At 38.7% G+C, this 14,737-nt stretch overlaps 1 non-coding gene and 1 pseudogene across 1 annotated transcript; both read left to right on the forward strand.

Annotated features, from left to right (window-relative positions):
* Positions 1–577: 577 nt before the first annotated feature.
* Positions 578–678, forward strand: LOC128285780 (small nucleolar RNA R71; annotated as a pseudogene).
* Positions 679–9,286: 8,608 nt separating this feature from the next.
* LOC128286246 (small nucleolar RNA R71) lies at positions 9,287–9,393 on the forward strand. The gene has a single exon (XR_008276790.1). It is a non-coding gene; the product is annotated as a small nucleolar RNA R71 (small nucleolar RNA).
* The last annotated feature ends 5,344 nt before the right edge of the window (positions 9,394–14,737 follow it).

A 14,737-nucleotide genomic window follows, 5' to 3' on the forward strand; every position in this document is an offset into this window, starting at 1 on the left:
CTAACTTTGCGTTTTTTGGCTTTTTGAGATACTGAGAAGAGAATAGAATGAAAGGGAAGGCTCTAGGTGGCTAACCCTAATTCGGCAAAACAAAAAGAAAATAAAGCTTGCCCTAATGGCCATTCAGACCCACGGCCCAACCTTCTTAAAGCCCTAACCGAATTTCCACTTAAGCTCTATCACATGCCCGGCACATGCACCAAAAAAAATTAAAGAAACAATACCCTTACGTTGTGACTTGAACTCTGGCTCCCCCTAAACATCCACACGTCACTCCCCAAACACCTAGGTGGCGCCACATGCCACTTTACCATAGATCTTTTTGTGTCCTATTTTACCACCTCAACTTTAAAAGCCCGTATTGCCAGAACCCTCTCTCCCAAAATTAAAATTCAGGAATTGCCTCGAATTAAATTTACTCTTGGGCCTTTTTTCCCACACCATAAACCCTTCGTAATTTATTTAATTACTAAACTAAACATACGAAATAATAATAATAACATCCAAATTATTCGGGCCGTTTTCCACCCGAACCCAGACTCAAGGCCCAATACTTCCAGGCCCAAAAATCGGGGCGTTGCAGTGAGGGCATCTTCTCAAAAGGTCATTGTATCTCTCCTATGCATCGTAGAGTGTTTCTAAATCCATCTGTACAAAAGAAGAGATATCATTACGTAATTTAGCCGTTTTAGCCGGCGGAAAATATTTTAATAAAAACTTTTTGGTCATTTGTTCCCAAATAGTGATTGACTCTCGTAGTAACAAGTTCAACTACTGTTTAACTTTGTTCCTCAATGAAAAGGGAAATAATCAAAGACGAATAACATCATCAGAAATGCCATTGATTTTAAATGTATCGCAAAACTCCAAAAAATTCGCCAAGTGAGCGTTGGGATCCTCGTCTTGCAAACAATCAAACTGCACAAATTGCTGTATCATTTGAATTGTGTTAGATTTCGTTCAAAATTATTTGCAGCAATAGCAGGCCTAACAATGCTTGATTAAGTTCCTGTTAAAGAAGGTTTAGCATAATCATACATAGTACGCGGAGTAGGATTCTGATTAGCAGCAATTGCAGGAGGTAGCAGATTTTTCTGATTTTTAGCCATCTCATCGGTTGTAGCGTGAATATCGTCCTTTTGCTATTCCTTTGTGCATCTTAAGCTTCGCCTTATTTCTCTTCGATTTCTGCGAACTGTATGATCGATCTCACTATCGAAAAGTAATGGTTCTGACGGGTTTCTTCTGGTCATAAAATAGAAAAACATGTCAGAGGAAAATAAAATAAAAGTTAGAAGAGTGAAATTAAACTAAAAATAAATTGCACTAAAAGTAAATATGGCAAGTAATGAAAATTGAATGTTTCCAATATCTTAGTTCCCCAGAAATGGCACCAAAAACTTGATACGTGATATTCGTGAAAGGTTTTAAAAATTTATAATTAATCACTCTTGAAACTAACTATTATCATGATGAAGGCAAGTGTACTTATCAAACAGTAGTATAGCTTTAGCAAAACCAGATTGTCGAACCCAAAGGAACCAATAGTACTAGTAATTACTTTCTTTTTATTATCTAGCCTAAAAATTAAGGATTTGTTTATCTAAACTAATTTATTAAACTAAGGGTGCACAGAGAAAAAATTGGGGAAAAGCTTTTAGGAAAACTCGATTGATTAAGACTATACCAAGGAAAAATCCACCTAGACTTCTCTTGTTATTTAACTCTGAATTAGACGATTTATTCATTTGACTTGATCCGTAGAAATCCTTAAGTTATATTATTATCTCTCTCGAGACTAATAACATCTAACCCTAGGTTAATTAATTGAAATCTCTTTCTAATTAACACCCTAGTGTTGCATTAACTCAATCTATGGATTCCCTTATTAGGTTACACCCTAATCCGGAAAAATCTTGTCAATCAACTCCACTTAATTACGACAAATTTACTCTTAGACAGGGACTTTTGCTCCTCTGAATAATCGCATTAACTTCAATCAATATCTTGGAATATTAAAACAAGAATTAAGAACACATAATTAAGAACAAGTCAAATATTTATCATACTGATCGCGTTATTTCATGATAGGTTTTAAATATTTATAATTCATCATTTTTGAAACCAACTATTATCACGATGTAGGCAAGTGTACCTATCGAACAGTAGTATAGTTTTAGCAAGACCGGATTGTCGAACCCAAAAGAACTAAAAGTACTAGTAATGACTGTCTTTTTATTATCTAGCCTAAGAATAAAGAGGTTTTATTTTGACTAACTAATTATCTAAACTAAGAATTCACAAAGAATGGAATTGGGGGATTACTTTTGGAAAACGATTGAATTAAGACAATACCTAAGGAAAAATCCACCTAGACTGTACTTGTTATTCTAGCTCTGAATCGGACGATTTATTCATTTAACTTGTTCCGTGGAGATCCCCAAGTTATGTTATTATCCCTATTCAAGACTAATGACGTCTAATCCCTAGATTTAATAATTGAGATTTTTCTCTGATTAACACCCTAGGGTTGCATTAACTCGATCTATGGATCCCCTTATTAGGTTTAACCCTAATCCGGCAAAATCTTGTCACCCTATGTCTAGGCGCGCAAACAACTCCGCTTAATTATGACAAATGTACTCTTCGACAGGGTCTATTCCTCCTCTAAATAAGAGCTTATCTTGAATCAGTATCCTGGGATATCAAAACAAGAATTAAGAACACATAATTAAGAACAAGTCAAATATTTATCATACAATTCATAAAATAATAACAAGATTCGTCTTAGGTTTCATTCCCCTTAGGTATTTAGGGGTTTTAGTTCATAACTAAATAAGAAAACATCTCAGAATAATAAAGAATACAAAACATAAAGAAAACCCAAAACTCCTGAAGGGAAAATTGAAGAGAGATCTTCAGTCTTGATGATGAATCTGGCTTCTGAGATGGATCAATCGGCTTCCTTGGAGTAATTTCTTACTCCCTCCCTGTGTGTCCCTCTTTCTTCCTCCTTTAGGGTGTATTTATAGGATTTGGAATGCTAAGAGCCCTCAAAATTAGCCTTTTCCGAATTGGACTCAACTTGGGCTCGGCAGGGACACGCCCATGTGACACGCCCGTGTGAATCATGCTTCGAATCTGCCAAATTGACACGGCCGTGTGGTCTGCCCATGTGAGGAAGTACAGGCAGTGTTGATTTAGTACTTTGGCCCATTTTCTCCGTTTTTCGCCCATTTCTCGTTCCTTTCACTCTCATATGCTCTCCTAAGTATAAAACATGAAATTAAAGCATTAGGAGCATCAAATTTACCAATTCTAAGGGAAAATCATCCATAAAATGCGTTAAGCATGGGGTAAAAATATGTATATATTACGGTTTATCAAATACCCCCACACTTAAACATTTGCTTGTCCTCAAGCAAAATCCTCAACTCATAATCAAAATAAATTCTTCTCAATTTATAATTTCTATCGATAATATCTCAAAATAATCCATAAGTAATCATACATTGAGAATTCAACTAAAAGAACATCACAGTTTCAATGATTCTAAGTTGATCATTTTATTTCGAAAACATAGGTGTCTCCCCTCGTCTAGGTAATTACCTTGTATTCAAAATGTCACAGAGTTTTACATCCTCACTAAAGATTCACTCAAATCATTCGAGGTGTTTAAGGATAATAAATGAAGCACTCAATAGTCAATAATGAAAAGTCATTACCATAGGCTTGCATGAAAATCAAATCTCCACCAGTATAATTTGAGATGATACATCAATCAAAAGGTCTTTAGAGGGTTGTAATGAGGTTTGGTTAGGGGGTGTGGTTACAAGCTGAATGAAAAGGTTAGAATCGAGGTTGACTTGCAAAATTTTCCAAACTAGAAAAATAGCTAGTCATCAATTGCATACAACAGAGCTTTTTCTCAGAATATGGAATTTAACTTCTTTAGCTCAGAAGATTATTACCATTAAGATGTATACACATTTTTTTTAATTAAGAACAAGTTAAATAACATAAACTAACTATTAATAATAAGACATAGCTAAGCAATTTATTCAACTCAAATCTCGACAAAAATAGGGATAAAAAATAATTGATGGGATTTCAACAAAAAATGGGTTAAGGGTTAATATTAAGGGTAATACAAGAAATGGCTTGTTAAGCTCAAGGGGGTTTACTAGTGGTTAATCGTGGAGGTAGGCTTTTCATGGCATGAGTAGGTTAATCCTAAGTGCCTTAATCATTTTGACATATCAAATCAAGTGGTGTGGTCTTGACATGCATAATCAAGCAAGTTCTAGAATAACAGTTCAATACTGACACACTCAAGGAAATAATAAAAGTGAGTATGAAAGAATTAATAGATGCTCAAAAGGCTCAAAAATCTCACAAGAATTATGGCTTTTTGATGTTTAAAACTTGTGAATTCCAACTCAAAGTAATACCTAAACTTTGGGGAAACAACCTAAAATTTTAAATTATTAAAAATCAACTTATCATGCTTGATTCTCTAATGTCTTAAAGTTTAAACAATCAATGCATAAATGCCTATGTTTTAATTCAAGATATATCAATAAAAATCATAAATCAATCAAAATTTATCCTAAATATGATATGAGAGCTTTTCAAGAGAACAAGGCAGTTATTCAGGAATTTTTCTGATAGTAAAATGAAGTAAATACCCCTCACACTTAAGATGTACATTGCCCTCAATGTACAAAAATAGATATAAGAATATAGAAAGAAGATAGGAAGAGAAGTGAAACTTCCCGTATGATAAATTCCTCGAACTGGAGTTTTGGAGAGTAGTCAGTACGAGAGTTGAGGAGGATACTCCGGTGGTGGTAGAGCTTTATTAGTCCATAAGTTCTGCGCCAAAAGAATATTATATCAAGTGGTAGCTATGGTCGTGGTCAATCAGGACATGGTAGTCGTGGAGAACCGCTCCCGGTGGAGTTTTTTGTTCCTATGCGATGATGAGCTTAGGAGCTCTATATAAATCTTCATCACTGGATGGTTCGCGAGGTTGGATTGACGATGAGATGTGGAGGTGCTGACAAATCTGCTGTAGAGTAGTATCAATGTTTTCAAATCATTGAAAACACTGCTACTCGAATCGAGTGCGGCGCTCAGAGATGTCAGCATATGAAGCCGCCGCATGAACTGGAAGAGAGGGTGGTGGTGGCTGAGACGGGGGATCCTCGTGCTATGGAGGGACATCATCAGGAATGTCCTCGTTGGCCTCCTCCTCAGTAGATTGGGCGAGACGATATTGAGGAGGGTAGGTTCCTCGGCACTTTTTGATTATCCTCATGCTAAGCATGCTCGAGATGCCTTGTGGAGACATCTGGGCAATGAGGGTTAAGGATGATTCTTGGGCAGTAGTGTTGAGGAGCCCGAAGTGTCGAGCCAACCGAGTAACATAGGGGCCAATGGAGATAACCCCCTTCCTATGCCGCTCTGTCTGGTGCTAAATCGTGAGGACAATAAAATAGGCAAGGTCGATTACGTGCCCGTACGACATACACCATAAAAAGTAGGCATCGTGAGTGTTGACGACACCGGTGCTCTCTCGCCTTCTTGTAATCGTGTGAGCCAAAATGGCGTGTAGGTACTTCAGAGATGGAGGGAGAGCCGATGCCTTGGAGCGGCTAGGATTGTAAGTGGCCTCACCTGGTACTAGTACGTCCCAGCACCATGAAGGAGAACGGTGGATGTGGCGGTTGAGAGCATGTAAGTCATTCTCCTACTTGAATTCCTCCGTATATAAACCAAGCGCCATACTGAATTCTGGGACACCGAGCTGGCGGACTAATCCGCCTAGGCCAAAATGGACCTTGCCGGGATCATCTTAGTTCGTCATCACGGTCTGAGCATAATTCCATCGTAAGCTCAAGATACATCGACTCGATGATCCCAAAGAAAAGCTCCCAAAGGTCTGTAGTTACGGGGCCCGAATCGCTTCAGCAAACTGAACTTGTTCCACCGCAGCCTAGTCGATGCAGCAGCCGTAATTAAAGGCCGGGATCGGAGTATTTAAAATAGTTCTTCTTAGAGCCCGATGGGGAATCTCAGGAAAGGGTGACGAACTTCTGCGGTAGGACTCGAGGAAGATGACGCTCCCTTCCTTTTCTTTGAAACAGGGACAGCGGCCTTTTTACTACGTGAAGATGACATGGTACCTACAAATAGAATCATCAAGTCGTCTTGATGAGTGGTCAAAGTAAAACGAAGACAAATTTTAAATAAAAATCATAATTTCAGCCACAACTATCAACACTTAACAATTTTAATTAAACTAATCCATGCTTTTATGGCATTACATAATAGTAGCATGAATAACTTAAAAAAAAAATTGCAAAGAATATTGTATGGATGAAAAAATGTCAACACAAAAGGCATGAGAAATCATGAATATTTACATAAACTGGTCAAATAGAGTAGAGAAATCACGTAATGAGTAAGAATTTTAACATGAGAAAGATAATAACTATTCTAGATATGACATTTGTATGATAAAAATAAGAAAGGAACATGAAAAATTGCATATTATTATGATAAATAGCCTTAGAAATCAGTAAGAATAAACGAGAAAAGAGTGAACAAATGCTAGAAAGAGGAGAATGGAAGTCAAAAATGGAGTTGGAGCCACGCACGGCGTGGCAAGGAGGGCGTGTGGACTTGCAAAGGCTAGGGTTAGGGTTTTGGGGTGAAGAAGATAATGAATAGTGCAGCCTATCTATAGATTTTGGGGCACACAGCCAGGTAACATGCCTTTGTTCCCCAATTTCAGCCCGTGTGATTCGCGAGTTTTAAATTTGGGCGCGTCTGACATTTAGTACACGCCCGTGTTCTTTAGGCATGTAGGTGCACACAATCGTGTCGCACGGCCGTGTCTGGCATTGTTCGCTTCTCCCACGCCCGTGTCAATCTAACAGGTTCGACCACGGGTGCTAGACACGGGCGTGTCGCACGCCCGTGTAGTTTTAGCAGGTTCACCCATGGTTCTTCCACACGGGCGTGTCGCACGCCCGTGTTGTTTTGGCAGGTTCGACCAGGGCCATGTTGCACGGTCGTGGCATTTTGTCATAGCTCATGTTTGGAAAAATCATTGCCCTATTTTCACACAGCCCTAAGCACACCTGTATGCTTGGTCGTGTCTCTGTGGAAGACCTGTATTCAAGAGCTTCGTTAGTAAGTTAGGTGTTGAAGACTAAATTTTGAAGAAGTTAATACAGTTAGTACTCGGGGTGCCTCCCGAAAAGCGTTTATTTATCGTCTAAGCTCGGTTTACCTCTCCATTGAATGGTCATGGTGGTTCGAGGAGTTTATACTCCTCATTCTTGCTATCAATCTCATCAAAATAAGGTTTTAAATGGGTGTTGTTTACCTTAAAAGTGCCGAACTTGGGGTGACTTACCTCAACTGTACTGAATGGAAAAATACTAAGTACCGTAAGAGGGTTTTCTTGATTCGGTCTGGTAGTGACAATGTGAGGATCTGTGACATCTAGTAAGACTTTATTTCCAACCTTAAGTTGATTTGGAGAGGTGTCGAGCTCATTCTGGTGTAGTTTTGGTTTATCGTGTGTTCTCAGTTTATGTGTTCGCCATTCATCTAGCTCCTCTATTTGCAGCCTTCATTCTTTATGAGTAGGTCCTCTACTAATGCTTGAGAATGACTCATGTGCTTCCTTCATACTCATTTCCTGTAAAGTAGGTTGTACCATATTGTCAGTTTCAGTAGAATGGGTTCAACGATCACCTTCAATTTTCGATGTGTTGCCAGAATTGCGAGCTTAAAGGGTGATTGTTTCGTCTCCCACACGGAGTGTGAGTTCACCTATGCCAACATCAATGATCGTTTTAGTAGTTGCTAAAAAAAGCCTTCCTAGAATTAAAGGAGTGTTGCTATCCTCTTTTATGTCTAAAATAATGAAGTCCACGGGAAATATAAATTTATCGATTTTAACTAGCACATCTTCAATAATACCCCTAGGAAATCTTATAGTTTTATCTGCTAATTGATTGCTCATCCTAATCTGTTTGGGTTTCCCAAGACCTAATTGTTTGAACATTTTGTAGGGCATGACGTTAATACTAGCCCCTAAATCAACTAATGCATTATTAACATTTAAACTACCAATTAAGCAAGGAATTGTAAAACTCCTTGGATCTTTTAATTTGTTCGATAGCTTATTTTGCAGAATAGCTGAGCACACTGCATTTAGCTCCACATACGATGCCTCGTCCAACTTCCGCTTATTTGCTAAAAGCTCCTTTAAAAATTTCATTGCGTTTGGCATCTGTGATAAAGCTTCAATAAACAGTAAGTTAATGTGTAAATTTTGTAAGAGTTTAAGGAATTTACCAAATTGTTTATCTGAGCAGTCTTTCCTTGTCGCATTGGGGTATGGCACACGAGGTTTATATTCGATATTCACTAATTTGTTTTTATTATGACCTACTTCACCTTGACCTTTGCTTACCACAGTTTGTTGCCTCGGTTCTGGCTCAGGCTCAACGACTCCTTCGTTATCTTAAATATTAATTGCGTTGAGCTATTCCCTTGGGTTGGGTTCAGTATTACTTGGCAAGCTACCTTGTGGTCATTCAGAGATTAGTTTAGAAAGCTAGCCTATCTGAGTTTCGAGCCCTTGGATTGACACTTGTTGATTTTTAAGTGCTGTTTCGGTGTTTTGAAAATGGGTTTCTGACACCGATATAAACTTTAAGAGCATCTCTTCAAGGTTCAGCTTCTTTTTCTGTTGGTAGGGTGGTTGTTGGTAGCTTGGAGGTGGTTTCTGATTTTCTTGGCCTCCCCATGAGAAATTTGGGTGGTTCCTCCAACCTGCATTGTAAGTGTTACTATATGGATTGTTTTGATATCGAAAATTATTACCCATGTGATTTAACTGCTCGTTATCCATGTTGTAGCCATAAGGTTGGTATTCCGAATGGCTTGTTCCACCTCCACTTGCTTCGCACTGTATTACTGGGTGAACTTGTGAAGAATTAAGAAAACCATCAATTTTCTTATTCCAGAGTTCTACCTGATTAGAGAGCATGGTGACCGAATCGATGTTATAAACACTGGCTATTTTTGTTGGCTTTATCCTCATGACTTGCCACTGATAGTTATTCAGTGACATCTCTTCATAAACTCATAAGTATCTTCAGGTGTTTTATTATTGATGATTCCGCCAGCAGCTGCGTCAACCATTTGCCGAGTCGAAGGATTCAGACCATTATGAAACGTTTGAACCTAAAACCAAAGCGATAACCCATGGTGAGGGCACCTTCTCAGTAAGTCCTTGTATCTCTCTCATGCATCGTAAAGAGTTTCTAAGTCCATCTGTACAAACGAAGAGATATCATTACATAATTTGGCCGTTTTAGCCGGCGAAAAATATTTTAATAGAAATTTTTCGGTCATTTGTTCCCAAGTAGTGATTGACCCTCGTAGTAATGAATTCAACCACTGTTTAGCTTTTTTCCTCAATGAAAAAGGGAATAACCGAAGATGAATGACATTATTAGAAACACCATTAATTTTAAATGTATCGCATAGTTCTAAGAAGTTTGCTAAGTGAACGTTGGGATCCTCATGCTGCAAACCATCAAACTGAACAAATTGCTGTATCATTTGAATAGTGTTAGGTTTTATTTCAAAAGTATTTGCAGCTACAGCAGGTCTAACTATGCTCGATTCAGTTCCTATTAAAGAAGGTTTAGCATAATCATACATAGTGCGTGAGCAGGATTTTGATTAACCGCAATTACACGAGGTAGCTGATTGTCTTGGTTTTCAGCCATCTCTTCGGTTGGGGGTTGAGTATCATCCTCTTGCTCGTTCTTTGTGTATCTTAAGCTTTGCTTTATTTCTCTTTGGTTTCTGCGAACTGTGAGATCGATTTCTTCGTCGAAAAGTAGTGGTCCTGACGGGTTTCTTCTAGTTATAAACTATAAAAACCTGCCAAGAGAAAGAAAAAGTAAATTAATAAATAATAATAAATTAAATTAAATTAAATTGAAAGAAAAATAAATGGCTAAAGTAATAAAAATTGAGCGTTCCTAATATCTTAGTTCCCCGGCAACGGCGCCAAAAACTTGATCGCGTTATTTCGTGATAGGTTTTAAATATTTATAATTAATCGTTCTTGAAACTAACTATTATCGCGATATAGGTAAGTGTACCTATCGAACAGTAGTATAGTTTTAGCAAGACCGGATTGTCAAACCCAAAGGAACTAAAAGTACTAGTAATGACTGTCTTTTTATTATCTAGCCTAAGAATAAAGGGGTTTTGTTTTAACTAACTAATTATCTAAACTAAGAATTCACAGAGAATGGAATTGGGGGATTACTTTTGGAAAACGATTGAATTAAGGCAATACCTAAGGAAAAATCCACTTAGACTGTACTTGTTATTCTGGCTCCGAATCGGACGATTTATTCATTTAACTTGTTCTGTGGATATCCCTAAGTTATGTTATTATCCCTATTCAAGACTAATAACGTCTAATCCCTAGATTGAATAATCGATACTTTTCTCTAATTAACACCCTAAGGTTGCATTAACTCGATCTATGGATCCCCTTATTAGGTTTCACCCTAATCCGAAAAAATCTTGTCACCCTATGTCTAGGCACGCAAACAACTCCGCTTAATTATGACAAATGTACTCTTAGACAGGGTCTATTCCTCCTCTGAATAAGAGCTTATCTTGAATTAGCATCCTGGGATATCAAAACAAGAATTAAGAACACATAACTAAGAACAAGTCAAATATTTATCATACAATTCAGAAAATAATAACAAGATTCGTCTTAGGTTTCATTCCCCTTAGGTATTTAGGGGTTTTAGTTCATAACTAAATAAGAAAACATCTCATAATAATAAAGAATACAAAACATAAAGAAAGCCCAAAACACCTAAAGGGGAAATTGAGGAGAGATCTTCAGTCTTGATGATGAATCTGGCTTCTAAGATTGATCAATCGACTTCCTTGGAGTAATTTCTTACTCCCTCCCTGTGTGTCCCTCTTTCTTCCTCCTCTAGGGTGTATTTATAGGCTTTGGAATGCCTAAGAGCCCTCAAAATTAGCTTTTTCTGAATTGGACTCAACTTGGGCTCGGCAGGGATACGCCCGTGTGAATCGTGCTTCAAATTTGCCAAATTGACACGGCCGTATTGTCTACCCGTGTGAGGAAGTCGAGGCAGTGTTGATTTCGTACTTTGGCCTATTTTCTCCATTTTTGGCCTGTTTCTAGTTCCTTTCGCTTTCTTATGCTCTCCTAAGTATAAAACATGAAATTAAAGCATTAGGAGCATCAAATTCACCAATTCTAAGGGAAAATTATCCATAAAATGCGTTAAACATGGAGTAAAATTATGTATATATTACGGTTTATTACATACAATTCAGATAATAATAACAAGATCCATCTTAGGTTTCATTCCCCTTAGGTATTTAAGGGGTTTACTTCATAATTATGAAAGAAAACATCTCAAAAGAGTAAAGATAACAAAACATAAAGAAAACCCAAAACTCCTAAAGGAAATTGAAGAGAGATCTTCAGTCTTGACGATGAATCTGGCTTCTAAGATGGATCAATCGGCTTTCCTTGAGTAGTTCCTTGCCTCCTACTCTGTGTCTCCCTTTTCTAATGCCTCCTCAGGTGTTTAAATAGGCTTTAGAATGTCTAAGAGCCTTCAAAAGTGGCATTTTTCGAATAAGACTATACTTGGGCTCGCCCGTGTGCGATTGCTTCAGATCGTGGTCAAGGTTGTTAAATAGCACGGGTATGTGGTCTACCCGTGTGAGTCGTGCTTCAATTTTTCCAAATTGACACGACCTTATGGACTACTCATGTGAGGAAGTCCAGGCTGTGTTGATTTCTCATGTTGGTCAATTTTCTACGTTTTCAGCCTGTTTCTCGTTCTTTTTATTCTCCTATGCTCACCTAAGTATTAAAGGATTAGGAGCATTGAATTCACCAAATCTTTGGAGAAATCATCCATAAATGTGCTAAGTATGGGATAAAAATATGTATAAATTATGGTTTATTAGTTCTCCTCTTGCGAATTTATAGTTTAAGTTACTTGGAGTGTTGCGGTAAGTGTGATTGTACGAATAGAGCTATGGTCGGTTGCATGACTTCATTTTAACCGAATTTTAGGTCTAACTCTTGGTGTTGTTATGTCGATATTTAGGTTCTAGAAGGTTTGGGTAGTTTTCACATAGAAATAGTACCAAGTGTGTACCCAAAAATATAGAAAATAAGAATTCAACGAAAGCCAAAAACCATGCTATCGATGCCACACGGTCGTGTGATAGGCCGTATGCCATAACATGAGCGTGTGATCGACGAGACCAGACCGTACACACCAGACACGGCCATGTGATGGCCAAGTGGGCCGTGTGCGACACATGGGCTTGAACAATTTGGGCCGTGTAAGCCCACACGGGTAAGCCACAGGGGCATGTAAGATTCTGGGCCAGGCCGTGTGATCCACACGGCCAAGGCTATTTCAGGCGATGTGGGCCCACACGGGCAAACAACTTCGGCGTGTGAGCCCATTTTTACTGATTTGTCGCGAAGGTTGCACGGGTCACCTAAGATGACTGTGAACCTACGGTAGGGTCGGTGAAGCGGAGGACTCGGTGGTGGCCACACGACTTCTTTTACACTGTTAATTGCCTATTCATGATTTTACTTTTATTTGTGAGTATTTTTTGTAGTTATAGCCTTTACGAATTTTGGTTTAAATTTTGAATTAAACGGTTTTATGATTTAAATCTACTAGTGTTAGGTAAAACTTGAGTTTTCAAATGAAATTGATGTTTTACCAAAATACCATGAACATGCAAACTGTTTAAAAGCTCCGAAAATAAAAAAAACATTTTGGAAACAAAATATCGAATTATAAATGATTAATGTTTTGAAAACGAATGACATGATTTGAAATTAACATACGATACTGAAAAGGGGTGTTAACAACAACATATTTATTGAAAAGCACTACCATGTGACATTGTCAGATTCGGCCATAATGTCTAGGCCGAGTTTGGGGTGTTACATTTAAAGGTATCAGAGCTAGGTTATAAAACTCAGCTATAGATGTGGGCTTTTAAGATGTGGTTTTTTGAGAACTAATTTCTAAATGTTGTTAGTGGAAGTGTGGTACACTCTCGAGTAGAAAATAAAGAGTGTTGTATCGCTGCTACATAATGAGGCATATCAGTGTTGCTCACTGTTAAGGAGGGCACTTAACTCGATCGACTGACCTGAGAGTTCTTCAAGACTGCATTCTAAGGGAAGTATGTGGGGGCCAGTTATGCGGATGCACGTAGGAGAGAGCTCCTAAATCTGACTCAGGCAGATAGATCTGTGGCCAAGTATGAGGCCGAATTTTTTAAACTGAGTCACTATGCTCGAGGTATGGTAGCGAATGAGTATGAGCGATGTGTTCACTTCGAGGATAGATTCATGGATAATTTGAGGGTTTCGATAGCTCCACAGAGGGAGTAAGATTTTGTTGCTTTGGTTGATAATAAGAAGATCGCCGACGAAGTAAAGCGTGCTGAGCGTCAGAACCGCGTGAGAGGTAGGAGTAAGAGGGATTCAGAACCCTCGAGTTTCACTCAGAGGCCTAAGAAAAAGGCCAGAGTTGATGGGCTGGTCAGAGTTGGGGCTCCTATTACTCTTACTGGATAGCCGCTGTGTACTGATTGTGGTGAACGCCATCAGGGCGAGTGTTGGAAAAGAACCGGGGCTTGTTTGAGGTGCGGTTCATTAGAGTACTGTATTAAAGATTTTCCGTGGAGGTCCGATCAGATGCAAGCTTCGAATATTGGTACTACACCACCAGCAAGAGGCCTTGATCAGGCCAGAGGTGGTAATCGGCTGGGTTGTGGTCAGAGAGCACCGAAAGAGGTGCTGGTCATATTGAGGCAAGGTAGCAGGCTCTAATTTATGGTGTACGTTGCCGAGAGGATGGAGATACTCTGGACGTCATCACAGGTATGTTCTTTATTCATAATGTACCTTACACTGCACTAATAGATATAGGATCCACTCACTCCTATATAGCTTTTACTGTGCCCGAAAACTTGGGTATTTTGGTTGAGAGCACTGCAAGTGAGGTGACTGTGCTGAGTCCACTGGGACAATTAATAAGAGTAAATAAGTTTTTTAAAGATGTTCCTTTAGAGGTTCAAGGGGCTATTTTTCTGGCTAATCTGATGAAACTACCTTTCAGAGAATTTGATCTGATTCTGGGAATGGATTGGTTGGTTAAACACCGAGTGAGCTTAAATTGTGCCACAAAAAGGGTTGTAATGAGGATCGAGGAGGATAGCGAGGTGGTCGTAATTGGGGAACGTCAAAACTACTTATCGAATGTGATTTCTGCATTGAGGGTGGAAAAGTGGGTTCGTAAGGGATGTAAGGCGTATCTTGCCTACATCAGTGTTTTAGATTCTGGGGATTCTTCGGTTAAGGATATCAGGACGGTTAAGGACTTTCCGAACATTTTTCCTGAAGAGCTACCTGGGTTACCTTCAAATCATAGAGTAGAATTTGGGATTGAGCTCCCTCCTGGTACAGCTCCGGTGTCCATCGCCCCTTATAGAATAGCACCGATAGAGCTCGTGAAGCTTAAGGCCCAAATTTAAGAGTTACTGGATCGTGGGTTCATCTGTCCTAATGTGTCTTTGTGGGAGCACC

Source organism: Gossypium arboreum, chromosome 12 (genome assembly GCF_025698485.1).
Source record: "Gossypium arboreum isolate Shixiya-1 chromosome 12, ASM2569848v2, whole genome shotgun sequence".
Taxonomy (NCBI): domain Eukaryota; kingdom Viridiplantae; phylum Streptophyta; class Magnoliopsida; order Malvales; family Malvaceae; genus Gossypium; species Gossypium arboreum.